At 42.5% G+C, this 16,471-nt stretch overlaps 1 protein-coding gene and 1 non-coding gene across 5 annotated transcripts in view; one reads left to right on the top strand and one right to left on the bottom strand.

The window, feature by feature from the left end:
* Positions 1 to 16,471, top strand: part of rabgap1l (RAB GTPase activating protein 1-like) — a 462,369-nt gene that overhangs the window by 18,541 nt on the left and 427,357 nt on the right. The gene's annotated exons all lie outside the window — the stretch shown is intronic.
* LOC145348745 (U6 spliceosomal RNA) lies at positions 15,177 to 15,278 on the bottom strand. The gene has a single exon (XR_013887987.1). It is a non-coding gene; the product is annotated as a U6 spliceosomal RNA (small nuclear RNA).

The raw sequence follows: 16,471 nt of genomic DNA, 5'->3' as shown, positions 1-16,471 counted from the left end.
GCAGACTGCTTTGTTTTGCATAGCGTTCAGCTTCTTAAGTGTTGTTGGAGCTGCATTGATCCAGGCAAGTAGAGTGTATTCCATCACACCCTGGACTCGTGCCTTGTAAATGGCGGAGAGGCTCTGGGGAGTCAGGAGGTGAATTACTCAACTACAGGATTCCCAGTCTTTGACTTGCTGTGGTAGCCACATATATGGCAAATCCTGTTCAGTCTCTGGCCAATGATAATCCCCAGGATGTTGATACTGGGGAATTCAGTGATGGTAATGCCATTGAATGTCAAAGAGTAATGCTTATATTCTCTTGTTGGAAATATCTGGTATTTGTGTGGTGTAAGTGTTACTTACCACTTTTCAGCTCAAGCCTGGATACTGAAGCATGTACTGCTTCAGTATCTGAGGAGTTGCAAGTGGTGCTGAACATTGTGTAGGCATCCTCAATCACCCCCGCTTCTGACCTTATGATGGAAGGAAATTCATTGATGAAGCTTCATTGAAGATACTTGGGTCTAGGACACTAACCCAAGGAACTCCTGCAGTGATGTCCTGGAAACCCTATCACATCTAGATAACAAAGACACCTATGTCAGACTCCTATTGATCGACTACAGCTCAGCCTTTAACAGCATTATTCCTGTGAAATTCCACTCCAAACTCCATGGACTGAGGCTCGGCTGTTCCCTATGCAGCTGGATCCTGAACTTCCTAACCCAACAAACTGCAATCAGTAAGGATAGGCAACAACACCTCCTCCGTGAACATGCTCAACATCAGTGCCTCACAAGACTGTGTCTTCAGCCCCTTCTTTATTCCTTATATACCTATGACTGTATGGCCAAATTCCCCCTAACTCAATTTTCAAGTTTGCTGATGACACCACTGTAATGGCTCAGATCTGAAACAATGATGAGATGGTGTACAGGAAAGAGCAAGAGAATCTGGTGAACTAGTGCAACAACGATAATCTCTCCCTCAATGTCAACAAAATGAAGGAGTTAGTCATAGACTTCAGAAAGCGTGGTGGAGGACATGCGCCTATCTACGTTGATGAGGATGAAGTGGAAATGGTTGAGAGTTTCAAGTTTTTAAGTGTCCAGATCACCAACAACCTGTCCTGGTCCCTTCATGTTATAGTTAAGAAAACATACCAACACCTCTAGTTTCTTAGGCTAAGGAAATTTGGCAAATCCACTATGACCCTCTCCAACTTTTACAGATGCGCCATAGAGAACATTTTTTCTGGTTGTATCCCAGCTTGGTATGACTCTTGCTCTGTCCAGAACTGCAAGAAACTACGAAGCATTGTAAATGAAGTCCAATCTATCACTCAAACCAGCCTCCCACTCATTGACACCGTCTACACTTCCCTTTGCCTCAGCAAAGCAGCCAGCATAATCAATGCCCACAGGTGGCACCTTCCACCACCTTCTGTTGGGAAAAAGATACAAAAGGCTGAGGACACGTACCAACTGTCTCAAAAACAGCTGCCTTCCTGCTGCCTTCAGATTTTGCATGGACCTCGTGGCAGGCTGGGTGCAAAAGGTTAAATCTCACGGGATAAAAGGTGAGCTATCTAGATGGGTGGAGAACTGGCTTGGCCATAGAAGACAAAGGGTAGCAGCGGAGGGGTCTTTTTCCAATTGGAGGTCTGTGACTAGTGGTGTTCCGCAAGGCTCTGTACTGGGACCTCTGCTGTGTGTGATATATTTAAATAACTTGGAAAAAGATGTGGCTGGTGTGATCAGTAAGTTTGCGGACAACACAAAGATTGCTGGACTTGTGGATAGTGGTGAACGTTGTCAGAGAATACAGCAGGATAGAGATAGGCTGGAAAATTGGGCGGAGAAGTGGCAGATGGAATTTAATCCAGATAAATGCGAAGTGATGCATTTCAGTAGATCTAATGTAGGGAGGAGCTGTACAATAAATGGCAGAACCATCAGGAATATAGACACACAAAGGGACCTGGGTGTGCAAGTCCACAATCCCTAAAGGTGGCAGCACAGGTGGAGAGGGTGGTGAAGAAGGCATATGGCACGCTTGCCTTTATTGGACGGGACATAGAGTATAAAAGTTGGCATATGATGTTGCAGCTATTTAGAATGTTGGTTAGGCCACATTTGGAGTACTGCGTCCAGTTCTGTTGGCCACACTACCAGAAGGACGTGGAGGCTTTGGAGACAGTACAGAAAAGGTTTACCAGGATGTTGTCTGGTATGGAGGGTCTTGGTTATGAGGAGAGATTGGGCAAACTGGGGTTATTCTCCCTGGAAAGATGGAGGATGAGGGGTGATCTAATAGAGGTGTATAAAATTATGAAGGGCATAGATAGGGTGAACAGTGGGAAGCTTTTTCCTAGGTCAGAGGTGACAAACACAAGGGGTCACAAGTTCAAGGTTAAGGGGGCAAGGTTCAACACAGATGTCAGGGGAACATATTTTACACAGAGGGTGGTGGGGGCCTGGAATGCGCTGCCAAGCAAGGTAGTTGAGGCAGACACGCTGGGATCGTTTAAGACTTAGCCACATAAACAGACTGGGAATAGAGAGATACAAATGAATGGTCTAGTTGGACGCATGAGCAGCACAGGCTTGGAGGGCCGAAGAGCCTGTTCCTGTGCTGTACTGTTCTTTGACCTGCTTTATATTAAATTGTTGAAATTGTAGGCATTAGCCAAACAATGCTACTATCTTATACTTATTTACAGTTCACAACCCACTAAGGGGCTCTTTGAACCAAGAGCTGTGTGATTCTTGTGAAACTATTAGCTGCAATTTTGGAAATAGTAGCATGTCACAGCAGAATGCTGGACTGTGCATTAATGTGCAACAGTAGTCTTGAGTAAAAATACTTAATTGGAGAAGTCTCTGGGAACTGATATGAGAAAATCCAAAAATCTTCTGTCAACATCTAAAAATTAACTTAGAAGTAGGGGAAGTGAAATCACTTTGTGACCACAAAGGGGATCGATGCGTGGAGAAATAGGGCATTGCTGAGGCACTAAATGAGTACTTTGCATCTGTCTTAGCCAAGTCATGAGTGATTAAGGCACAGAAGGAGACCATTTGCCTGTCATGACCATTCTGGCTCTGAAGGGCAATGTCTGTAATCCCACAAGTTTACTTTCAAAGTCATAGTCAAGGAGGTGAGAATTGAGATATTGTTGGGCTAAAAAATGATAAAAAGGAGGCATTAAAAAAAACTGGCTGCGCACAAAGTTGTTAAATCACCAGGACTGAATGGGTTGTATTAAGGGTGGAAGCTGCTGACTGGCTCTAATCTTGCAATCCTCCTCAGATGTGGGGCTGGTGCCAGACGATTGGAACATTGCAAATGTTACACCCTTGTTCAAAAAGATGTAATTACAGGCCAGTCAATTTAATTTCGGTGGTAGGAAAACTCTTAAAAGATGGCAATCTGTGACATAATTTACAATCACTTGGATAATGAATGGTGATGAATGGGATGGATAGTATAGAGGTGGAGAGGCTCTCCCCGCTCAGAAAGGACAGTAGGACTAGGGGGCAGAGCCTCAAGGTAAAGGGGGGGGCGGTTTAGAATGGAGTTGAGGAGGAACTTCTTCACTGAAAGGGTGGTGAATCTCTGGAATTCTCTGCCCGTTGAGGTGGTGGAGGCTGCCTCGCTAAATATTTTTAAGACGCGGGTTGATGGGTTTTTGATAAGCGAGGGGATTAAGGGTTATGGGGAGAGGGCGGGAATGTGGAACTGAGACACAACAGATCAGCCATGATCTTATTGAATGGCGGGGCAGGCTCGAAGGGCTGGATGGCCTACTCCTGCTCCTATTTCTTATGTTCTTATGTTCTTATAAGGGCAGATTCATGAGAAAAAGCTAGCATAGATTTTTTAAAGGATAATCAGCCATGGTCTGATTGAATGGTGGAGCAGGATCAAAGGGCTATGTTTCTATATAATTCGATTTTACTGACTCAGTTGAGTTTTTTGATGATTTAACAGAGAGAGTAATGTGGCTGATTTGGGTACCTTAACTTCTGAAAGAGGTTGTTACCAAGGTGGAAGCCCATGGAATAAAAGGGTCAATGACAGCAAGGATACAAAGCTGCGTGAGTGACAGGAAACAGAGTGTAGTGATTAAGTTATTTTTCACATTGGAGGAAGGTATACTATGACATTCATTCCCCGGGGGTTGGTACTCGGATCACTGCTTTTCTTAATAAATATTAATGACATAGACTTGCATACAGAGGGCACTATTTCAAAATTTGCATGTGACACAGAACTTGGGAGTATTGCAAACTGTGAGGAGGATAGTGCTGAACATCACGAGAACATAGGCTGGCTGGTGTCAGCTGAGATTTACTACAGAGAATTGTGAAATGATATGTTTGATAAAAGCAGGGAAAAGCAATGTAAACTAAAGATGTAATTCTAAAGGAAGTGCAGGAACAGAGACTTGGGGTAGATGTGCACAAGTCATTGAAGGTGGCAGAGAAAATTGTTGAGAAAGTAATTGAAAACCATCCAGGATCCTCAACTTTACAAGTAGGAATGTAGAATACAAAAGGTGGTTATGATGAACCTGTATAAAACATTGGTTCAGCCTGAACTGGAACATGGTGTCTAATTCTCAACACCACTTTAGGAAGAATGTGAATTCTTTAGAGAGGGTGCAGAAAAGATTCCTGAGAGTGGTTTTCAGTTGCAAGGCTAGATGTGACTTTGGAATATATTGAACACCTTCTATACCTTGACAGTCACTTATCTTAAAAGGTCACCAATGATGAGAGAATTCAACACTGGATCAGTTGCAGCCTTCTACAAATGATACCAGCAAATGTTCAAATCTTCAAGTTAGCAGATGTCCGAGTGTACAGACCAGTTATTGTCATACACTTCTGTACTGCAGTAAGGTACAGACTGTGTATCAGTGATACACGAGAAATAGAGAAATTCCATCAGAACTACCTCTGCTGTATCCTCTGGATTCAGTGGGAGGAATATTGAACAAGTGCTTGTGTCCTCCTTGAAGCCAACTTCACAAGCAGTCGGACAAAACTCCTGTAACATCAACATTTGTCCAAATGGCTGAAAAGCATTTCCCTCATCAGGTCTTGGTTTCTCAACTCTCATATCCATTGTTCCATGAGAGGACAAAGAAAACACTTCAAAGTCACTCAAAAGCTCTCTTTGAAATATGGCAGCATTGACATTAATGACAGGAATGAGCTTATCATCAGTCATTGAAAATGTTGACAATTTGCCCATCAATCTGCATTGGCTCATCTTAGCAATGACGCGAGCAGCGATGGAAAGAAAAGGAAGCAAATCCTGAACTCCAGATCCCACTGTCTTGTGAGACATCCTGCATCAGCATCGGCCTGTTCAGTCATTCAAAAACCCAAGGCAGAAACTTGTGTCCTTAAATTGAGGGACTGACCAAGGCAACGGGATATGAAACACCAGGGGCTATTCTTTGAGGAGACAAGATTAAGCATTTGATTGAGATGTTTGAAATCATCGGTAAAGAGAGGGAGAAACTGTTTGCTTTGGTTGGCCAAGGGCTCACAAATCAGAGGACACAGATTGAAGATGATTGGTAAAAGAACCAAAGGCAACGTGAAATTATTCTATGCAGCAAATGGTTAGAGTCTGGAGTACACTGCCTGAGAGTGTGAAGGAGGCAGACTCAATTGTGATTTACAAAGGGGAATTGGCTAAGCAAATTTGATTTTGCACTATGAATTCCTGTAAAAACCCCCTACCCTTATTATGGCTGCAGGATTGGTGTTTTCACTCTTTCAGTTCTTGTTTCTTTTACAAAGTCAATACTTGTAGTTTTGACCCACAAGGTAGTCCTGTGCAATGATCACAGTACTCTGAGTCCTGGGATCATAGCACAGCGTGGAATGAGGCCATTTGGTCCATTATGGCTGTGCTGACCTGTTTGTAGAACTAATCATTCTTCTCTTTCTCTGTAGACCTGTATGTTTTTCTCCTTTTAAGTATCTGACAGTTAGAAAAAATATCAGCGAAAAGTTGTCTAGAATAGAAGTCTAGTTGTAGGTAGCCTGTGAAGTATAGAAATTTTTGGTATTGGGCTTGAGTAATCAGGAGTCTGGTTTTGGTGCATCTTGATTTGGGGGTATTTGTCGGTAAGGTTTATGCAGTGTTGGAATTCTAAATCCAATCCATCACCTGATTCAAAAGATGAATGGCAATTTGACATGTTTAGCTGTACCATTTGCTGCCCTTTGACATGCAGAGCAAGCTGTCCGTTGGATGTGGGCTTGAAGGTGGGAAAGATACTTGCTCAACCCTTCTGCACGAGCTGAATTGACCAAAACAGTACTTGTGCTATTGAAGGGGAAGTGTGGACAAAAGAGTTCTGGTATCCAGCTGAGGTATTATTGGTCAAGGCCACTAATGTGTAATTATTAAGCAGTGTCAACTAGAGGGTGATTTTATATCTATATTTTGTCACATCCATTTTTGTAATACTGGAAATCTTCCTCTACTCATTTGTCAAATCTAATGATTTAAAGGAAATAAATCAAATGCTGAGAATTTCTGCTGCACAGACATCAGGCATATCACTAATATGGCACCACTTTGCACATTATACAACGAGTATTCATGTGCATGAGCAACACTAAAATTACTAATATAATCATACATTTCTTGTTCAAACCTTATAAAACAGGAAGGCATTTGAATCAACTTTTCATGAGTTTAGGGTAAGCTGGACTACCCTGAGAAATTATCCACTTAACTCTAGTGGGGCCCATTCAGGGCCTAACAGATGGTAAAAGTTTCTTCCAGGGCTGAGTATAGGATCGCAAGATTCAAGAAGGTAATAGGAATTGATTTCAGCAGGAGTTGATTATTTGGTCATCTTAGGATCTGAAATAATTGTTGAGCTTCTTTAGCCTGAGAAGTGTCCTGGGCCCACTTTGCTGAGGGCTTTTTGTGCTGCTCTGACTTAGTCCAGTGAAATGGGGATGCTGCCAAAGTTCCATAACAGGAATCCCCTTCGCCCTAATGACCTCATCCTAACAATTGGAGCCTGACATAGATGCCAACCTAAAGTGCAAAAGGAAGATGCAGGCTGTCATATCTCCTCCGGCAGAGCTAAGACACTGTCATTTCAGCCAGGATGTCAAAGCTACTTGCACAGTTTTAGAATTTATATGTATGTTGCTTAGTAATGTAAATCAGGAAGGTCAAACTCCTCTTCTAATCTCAGAGTGGTTTCCACAGTGAGTGTGCTGTAATTGAGCTCAGCATCTTGGAATGGGGCAGGGTGTGTTTTCATTCCAAGCTGAAACCCTGTTATACAGGCAAAATGTGGTGACAAAAAGTGAAGGCAGACTTGGTGTGTTGTTCTACTGATCGCATCTCCACATGAAGAATACTGCTATGGACAAGAAACACAGATCTGTACTCATTGTAAGCAATAAGGACTTCAGAAAAGTTAGATTAAAAAAAATTTAATTGTTAACCCCTGATGCAGTCTGAGGACAGTGTACATCAGTCTCACCCCTGACCCAGTCTGAGGACAGTGTACACCAGCCTCACCCCGACCCATCTGAGGACAGCATATGGCAGTCTCAGTCCCACTAACGCAGTCTGAGGACAGTGTACAGCAGCCTCATGTCTGACCCAGCCTGAGGACAGTATATGACAGTATACTGAGACAGTATACCCCATGCTGTAGATCTAGTCTAACGTGTCCATAACCACATTGAAGTGATGTGTGTCCATTAGTCTCATACTTGCCTCACTGAATAACCTTCACAAGTTTATTTTTTCATTTTGACATGATCTGTCTCTTTTCCCTGCATGTTGTCAGAACTTGGATTGACTTGGGAATTGCGAAGAAATTGACATGATGCTCTTTTCATAAATATGGTTATGATATAAGAACCTTGAAATATGTACCTGAGGAACAAGAGGAGGATCCTGCTCTGCCATTCAATAAGATCATGGCTGATCTGCTTGTGGCCTCAACATCACTTTATCACCAATTAATCTTTTCTGTTATAACAAAGGCTTTGACTTTCTCTGAGTTGTCTCTTGCAGAACAACTTCTCATCCTTTTCATCTCTAAAATTGTCATATATGTTTAACTTTGCTGCTTACAAGACTTGTCCTAGTTTTATGTTTGTTTTGAAGTGTTATCTCCAGTTTTCTCTGATAGCTGTTAGCCCTGTATGATCACTGCCTTCAACCTCACTAACTGTGGAGATACTTTTAAGTAATTACTTCTGATTCTACATAAGAGGGCGGGAAAGTGGAACTGAGCAGCGACAGATCAGCCGTGATCTTATTGAATGGTGGGGCAGGCTCGAAGGGCTGGATGGCCTACTCCTGCTCCTATTTCTTATGTTCTTATGTTCTTATTATGAACATAAGAAATAGGAGCAGGAGTAGGCCATCTAGCCCTTCGAGCATGCCCTGCCATTCAGTAAGATCATGGCTGATCTGTCGTGTCTCAGTTCCACATTCCCGCCCTCTCCCCATAACCCTTGATCTCCTTGCCTATCAAAAACCTATCAATCAGCATCTTAAATATATTTAGCGAGGCAACCTCCACCACTTCAACGGCCAGAGAATTCCAGAGATTCACCACACTTTGAGTGAAGAAGTTCCTCCTCAACTCCGTTCTAAACTGCCCCCCCTTTATCTTGAGGCTGTGCCCTCTAGTCCTGCTGTCCTTTCTGAGCGGGAAGAGCCTCTCCACCTCTATCCCATCCATTCCCATTCATCATCTTATATGTCTCAATGAGTCCCCCCTCATTCTTCTAAACTCTAACGAGTACAAGCCTAGTTTATTCAGCCTCTCCTCATAGCTCAACCCCCTCAACTCCGGTATCAGCCTAGTAAACCTCCTCTGCACTCCCTCCAAAGCCAAAATATCCTTGCGTAAGTGCGGCGACCAAAACTGCACACAGTACTCCAGCTGCGGCCTCACCAGTGCCCTGTACAGTTGCAGCAAGATCTCCCTACTTTTATATTCAATCCCCCTCGCTATGAAGGCCAGCATCCCATTCGCCTTCCTGACCACCTGCTGCACCTGCAGGCTGGGTTTTTGCGACTCATGCACAAGGACCCCGAGGTCCCTCTGCACTGTCGCATGCTGCAGTTTTTCGCCCTGTAAGTAATAGCCCTTCCTACCATTATTCCTACCAAAGTGGACAACTTCACATTTGCTGTTGTTTCCCTATTTAATTTGGACCTCTGATTTAACTGTCTTTCTTTAGTAATAAGTGCCATCAAAATCTATACTATAAATTTTTAAAAAGTGGATCTGTTGGCTGAATGCAAAGATTAAGATAGTTAAGATAATGGAGTTGAAATCAGTTGATTGGTTGCATATCTATCTATTATAGGGTTTAAAGATTTATATATTTACATGTGTATATGAACAAGTCTCCTGATGACTATCCTGCCTTACTCTCACTTTTGCAGTGATTTAGGCAGTCGGATGTGACACTAATCTGATTTCTCAGTGGTCTTGGTAATGGATTTGTAAATCTAATGTAAGCCTCTGGCACTATGCTGGGCAGTCATGGCCTGCCCACAGACTCGGCCCTTCAGGACAAAATAAGACAATTTGCTCAACATCCAACTGCAAGTTTCTTTCTCCATATAGCTGGGGCAGTAGTTTAGATTAGCAGTTTACAAGACCCGTCGACTGAACACGTACTCAGATCTCATTTGGAATATTGTGTTGGAACTGGATTTAGGATTGAGTTGAGGAGAAACTTCTTCACTTAGAGCTGGGAATCTGTGGAATTCCCTGCTCAGTGAAGCAGTTGAGGCTAACTTATTGAATGTTTTAAGGCAATGGTAGATACATTTTTGAACAGTAAAGGAATGAAAGGTTATGGTGAGTGTGTGGGTAAGTGGAACTGAGTCCACAAAAAGATCAGCCATGATTTTATTGAATGGCGGAACAGGCTCGCGAGGCTAGATGGCCTATTCCTGCTCTGAAATTTTGTTTTTAACTCTGGTTAAGTTCCAGAGATATGCGGAGGTTAAAGTTTGGTCTGAACATCTGTGGGTGTGTAAAATTAGGGCAGCCAATTGGCACAGAAGTTAAGGAATGTTTGTAGTGAGGAGATGAAGACAAAGATGCCAAATCTCAAAATAAGAACTAACCTGCCTAAAAAACAGTTTTTAAAAAAATGTCTCCAGGTGCCGTATCAAGGGAGTGCCAAAAGAAATACTTTCTCCTTTTTTCTATTCAAACTCTTTGGAATTTAAAACAGTTCAATCTCTTTGACTTTACCTGCACTTCAAAGAGCAACCCTCAGCTGCTCTAGTCTCTCCAGATAAGTACAGAGGTGATATTAGGGGTAAGTTTTTCACTCAGAGGGTGGTGAGTGAATGGAATCGGCTGCCGTCAGTGGTGGTGGAGGCGAACTCGCTGGGGTCTTTTAAAAGACTTCTGGATGAGTATATGGGATTTAATGGGATTGGGGGTTATAGATAGGTCTATGGATTGGTAGGTGTTGATGTGATTGGCGCAACTTGTGGGCCAAAGGGCCTGTTTGTGCTGTAGTGTTCTATATTCTATAACCAAAGTCCTTCAGACCTGGTATCACTATGTCATGTTCTTGTTGTTCAGTAATAATCTTCCAGACAGTGTATCTGGTAATGTGGAAGCAGCGAGTTATTCGCATGATCACCTGAGTTTGTCTGGATATAATAGTGGAGGTGATGGAATACTTGCAGATTGACAAACTCGATGCACATAGACTCTAGGGGCATAATATGTGCTGCCATTGCATTCCTGCTAATTTGGATCTTAACTCCCTTCATTCTAATACTGAGTTTGACCCAAGTTCACTTTGAGGCTTTTGTGGTTCTTGTTGATGCAGCCTGCCTAAAAAGTCTTAAGAACATAGGTATCGGAGTAGCCTTTTGAACCTGCTGTCATGGCTGATCTGTGACATAATTCCATTGTCCACTGTAGCCTTGTCTCTCTCAGTACCTTTCTTAATAAAAGTTAAATTTAACAATTGATTTAGCATCAATTGCCTTTTGTGGGTCGGAAAAGAGCGCCAAACTTCTACCAGCCTTTGTGTGTAGAAGTGCTTCCTAATTTGACTTCTGAAAGACTTGGCTCAACTGCATAGGCCATGCCCTCTGGTTCTAGATTCTTCAGAGCACTGCTCCTTCGTCAGGAGAGTGGGGAGCCCTGATCACAAACAGAGCATATAAAGGTGCACAGTTTACAGAATACTGATTAGAATGCGAGTCTTTACACCTAATCAAGTCTTAAAGATGGAGACAATGTGAGTGGAGATAGCATTAAGCATAGGTTAAAGAGATGTGTATTGTCTCCAGACAGGACAGTAAGTGAGATGTTGCAAGCCCAGCCAAGTCATGGGGGTTACAGATAGTGTGACATGAACCCAGGATCCCGGTTGAGGCCGCCCTCGTGTGCGGAACTTGGCTATCAGTTTCTGCTCAGCGACCCTGCGCTGTCATATGTCATGAAAGCTGCTTTGGAGAACGTTTATCCGAAGATCAGAGGCCAAATGCTCGTGACCGCTGAAGTGTTTGCCAACAGGAAGGGGACAGTCTTGCCTGGTGATTGTCGAGTGGTGTTCGTTCATCCATTGTCGTAGCATCTGCATGGTCTCCCCAGTGTAACTTTAAAAAAACTAACATAATGAAATACCCTAAGGCGCTTCACAGGAGCATTATAAAACAAAATATGGCAGGGAACCATCAGGTGATATTAGATCAAGTGATCAAAGGTTGGTTGATGAGACGGGGTTTAAATATTTCCTAACAGAGAAATGTCAGGTGGTGAGAGAGAGATGTAAGGGGGAATTCCAGGGTGAGGGGCCCAGGCCCCACATGGTGAGGTGACCATGATTTGAAATGCATAAGAGGCCAGAACTTGAGGAGAACAAATATCTTGGAATGTGGGAGGCGATTACAGAGGTATGGAGAGGCAAGACAATGGAGGGATTTGAAAATATAGATGTGAATTTGAAAGCAAGATCTTGCTTTGCTGGGAGCCACTGAAGGCCAGTAAGCACAGGGATGATTTGGTGGAAGATAAGTCATGGTGGGTAGCAAGCTTTGGATGAGCTGATGTTTTTGGAGGGTGGAACATGGGAGAGCAGCCAGAGTGAATTGAGATAGTCACGTCTAGGGGGAACAAAGGAATGGATGAGGGTTTCAGCAGCAGATGAACTGAGATGGGCAAAGTTAACATCACTGTTAAGAAATAAGTGGTCTTAGTGATGGCACAAATATATGTTCGGAATATGTCATCTCTCTCTCCCATCAATTGTCCCTAAGATTAGATGATACATCAATTAGATGATGCGCTGATTAGATGAAGAGTCAAGTTGTGGGTGTATACCTGTATCCATATTTTGCTCTATCTGGGAGGGAAATTCCATCTCAATATTATTTGCATGTACTTCTGCAATCCTTGGACCACTTTCTCTCTTAAAATGGCTTTGAGAACCAAAAGGTACACGATTTATTTTCCTTGTCCAGTCAACACTGAAGTCGTAGAAGTAAATTATTATAACTTTGTCATTGAGTTGACCTATGGGTAACCAGAGCAAAGCTGGATATTTGTTCCATAAAATCGCTCCGTCTATCTTCCTTGGTGTAGGTGGCAGTCTGACTCTGAAGAGGCAGACCTTCCCTTGGTCCCGAACACCAGGAAGACTCATTGGGCGAGCTCTTCAGTGACTTTAAAAACACAAGTGAGCTGAAGCTTGAAATTTAATCTCGGTGATTTTTAACCCTGGTGTTAAAGCCTTGGCCTCAGATTTTACAGCCTTTAGTTATTTTCTTGCCATACCAAGTTTGACAATCACCAGACCAACCACCAATCACCACTATTTCAAGTTGAAATGACCTGAGTTGGACGCTGCCCAATGGTCAAGTCAGTTGTGATGATTATTTTTTTGAGAGTCTGTTGCCTTTCTGTCACCTTTATGGTCAATGGAAAAGTAACAAAGTGCATCTCTGAGAACCCAGTGGCAAATAAAATGAGCCCAAATACTTAATTACTGGAAATAACCAAGACTTTGTGCAAGGAACCTTGTAGATTAGGGATACTTAAATATACAGACACCTTTGCATTTAAGTGCTTTGCACCTATAACCTGTAGATTGATTACTTTTTTTATAGGGAAAACTGCTGCATTTTTGGGTAAAAGGGCTCCTTATGATTTGTAATCCGCTATAATGTATGGCTGTGGATTTAAGCTTTCTCTGTCATCTTCCTGACCAAGATATTAAAGATGACTATTGGCATCTGTTTTGGGATGAGCGGCAAATCTCTTAACAAAAAAGCACACTCACAGCCTCAAGGGTTTTAAGTTTGAAAGGGCTTCTTAAGTCCTTGGCGATGGCCTTAAGTGTATTCCAAAATAATTCTGAGTTGATGAGTTTGTGTTAAAAAATAATTTCTGACCTGCAAGGAGGACTTCTGCTTCACCTTTGTGGATTTTAAGTTGCATGCCTGTCATATAACTGTGTTGTCATGTTGCCTGGTGAATTTGCAAATTGCGTTTTATTTACAACAGGAAACATGCCCCGTGGCCCATCAGATCCATGCTGGTGATTATTCTCTTTCCACCCTCCTCCATCTAACCCCATTTATTGTAAGGTTGCTTGGTATTTCACTAAGAGGTCTGGAGACTTGTATGGTTGGACATACGGGTAAACCATAACTATATCATATATATATGCAAGGCACTGCCAAGCATGGGTGCTGTCTTCATGCTGGCTCCTACACACAGTCAATCATCATATTGTGGGTGCTTCTGTGCTCCAGTCCCACATTAACTCTCGCTCTGCCAAGCACCCTTCTTCAGCACCATTGACATTATCCTCCTATTCTTTTCTTCCTTATATATTTAGCTTGCCAGAAAAGTGCATCCATGCTGTTCACTTCAACCACTCTTTGTGGTAGCAAATTCCACATTCTGATCACTGCCTGGTTAAAGAAGTTTCTCCCAAATTCCCTATTGGTGATTGTCTTGTAGTTGTAGCCGCTATGTCTTGTCCATGAGGAAACATCAAGTGTTTGATAACTTAACCTCTATCATGCCATCCATCAGTTTTCTCTTTCTGGAGAAAAGATCCCCAACCTGTTCAAACTCTGTTATGGTGGTTGTTGGTTTCCATTCATTATTGAAGATGGCTGTTTTTTGCACATGAGTCATCTGTTATGCATTCTGATGTGGCTGTGGAGTCTGATTGTAGATCCACATTGCTTTCCACAGTGTGACATGATAAATTGTTTTTTTGGGATTTCCTAGTCTTTTTAACCTTTCCTTTTGTCCTTAGCTGCCTGTATTTTCTGCTGTTGGAAGGAACAACGTTACTACTTGAGATTGCTCCTCAGGTCTGTCTGTATTGCTCGTTTCCTCAGTCTGCGGTAGGCATGCCATGTTTCCTGAAGTTCAGCTTCAAAGATCCCTTGAATCTTAATCTTGGCCTAGCTCACAGTCAGTGTCCAAGTTTAAGTTGTGAATATGTGAGCATCTGAGGGATTCTATCGTTAATCATACGTACTGCATGTCCACTCCTTTCTGATCTGACGTCTGACGAAGAGTTACTTGATTCTGGATATTTTTGCTCTTTTGACATACCTGTGTTGGATGTTTCGTCTACGTTGATGCTCATGACTTTACGAATACACCTCCACGTGAAATTTGTCAAACTGCTTAACATGTCTGCAGTCCACGTCTCAGCTTTTTGGAGAAGTATCTTCTACCACTGCTTTGTACGTAGTTGATACAGCTGGTTTTGTTGTAAATTTGATGTCTTGTTTTCTCCACAGTCTTTTGTGTAAATGGGAAAATTCCAAGCTTGCTCTGGCAGTTCAATCGTAGAAATCGTAGAAACCTTACGGTACAGAAAGAGGCCATTCGGCCCATTAAGTCTGTACCAACCAAATCCCACCCAGGCCCTACCCCATATCCCTACATATTTACCCACTAATCCCTCTAACCTATGCATTTCAGGACACTAACGGCAATTTTTAGCATGGCCAATCAACCTAACCCGCACATCTTTGGACGGTAGGAGGAAACCGGAGCACCCGGAGGAAACCCACACAGACACGAGGAGAATGTGCAAACTCCACACAGTGACCCAAGCTGGGAATTGAACCCCATCCCTGGAGCTGTGAAACTATGCCACCCAAACAATATAGAATGTTTCATGAATTTGTGTGTCATCCTTGCGCAGGGGCCATGCTAATCTTCTCTGTGTTGTTCTATTTGGCACCATGCTGTCAATGCAATAATTTCTGCAGATTATACTTCCAAGATAGGTGAAGTTACTGACAGCCTTCAGCATTGTCATTGATAGTTATAGTGGATTAGGTGTAGTCAGCATTAGATCGTGATTGGTGGAGTATTCCTGATTTCTTTTAAGCTGGTGGTTAACCCATAGTTGTCATCAGTATTGAAAAACAGTCCTTGACTATTTGAAGGCCATATTTACAGTGGGTGCACAGTCATCAGTAAACATGAATTCTTGCGTCGTCATCTCTGATATTTTGGTTCACGATTTCAGTCATTACCATTGAAGAGAGTGCTATCTCTTTTGAATTTGATCTTCCTGGTAAATTCCTTTTGCACTTTCTCGGAACTATCCGCAGTATCTTAAATGTGGTCTAAGCCAGTGGTTCCCAAACTTTTATGTCATGGCACACTGCTGTACAATTTTTGAGGCACACCTATTTGCTCTGTCTACTTCCCTCACTGGGAACTTTGTTTTTAACTTCTCCCTGTCCTCTATCTTTTTTTTAATATCCTTTTCTCTCTTGCTTTTCCCAGGATTTTTTGTCCTTTTTGAGTTTTCACTTTGTGTGCAGATACATGTGGCCTTATCTTCAACTCCAAGCCCCATTGGTCATGTGCACGGACCTGACCAACATATTTCTAAATCACGTATATGGCTCTTTCCCAGCCGGTGTACGTGCAGGAGATCCGAGATTTTTTGGGTCTTGGAGGTGCCAACCATGGAGCTGAAGACAAAGGTTAGCTTTAGTTTAATTTCATGAAGTTTGAATCATTTTGAATCTTTTCTCGTGGCACACTTGGGAGCCTAATCACGGGCCTATGCAAATTTAATACAATGTTTCTGCTTTTTAATTCTGTCCCTTTAAATTCCAGTGCTTTGCTCGCTGTCTTTCAAAGTTGCTCTATCAACCTGTGCTAGTAATGTTAATGAACTGTATCTCAGTACCCTTCAATTCTTCTCTTTCTCTACCCCACTTAGGCACTTATTTTCAAGGAGTACTCTTTGTGACCTCCTCAATCTTCCCAGCAACATGTTCTACTTCACACTTAATCTATATTTATTTGCCAATTATGCACCTCTTCAGTAAATTTGTAATTTTTCACTGTATTTTGTCACTCTATATTTGCTACACCCTCCCCCAATTTGTTTGCAACCAATATGTGTTGGATGGTCTTACTAACAATGAGAGT

This window comes from Carcharhinus amblyrhynchos, chromosome 9 (genome assembly GCF_965287045.1).
Source record: "Carcharhinus amblyrhynchos chromosome 9, sCarAmb.v2.hapA, whole genome shotgun sequence".
NCBI lineage: Eukaryota > Metazoa > Chordata > Chondrichthyes > Carcharhiniformes > Carcharhinidae > Carcharhinus > Carcharhinus amblyrhynchos.
Note: the sequence above shows the minus strand (reverse complement) of the source record. Positions and strands in the feature narration are given on the sequence as shown.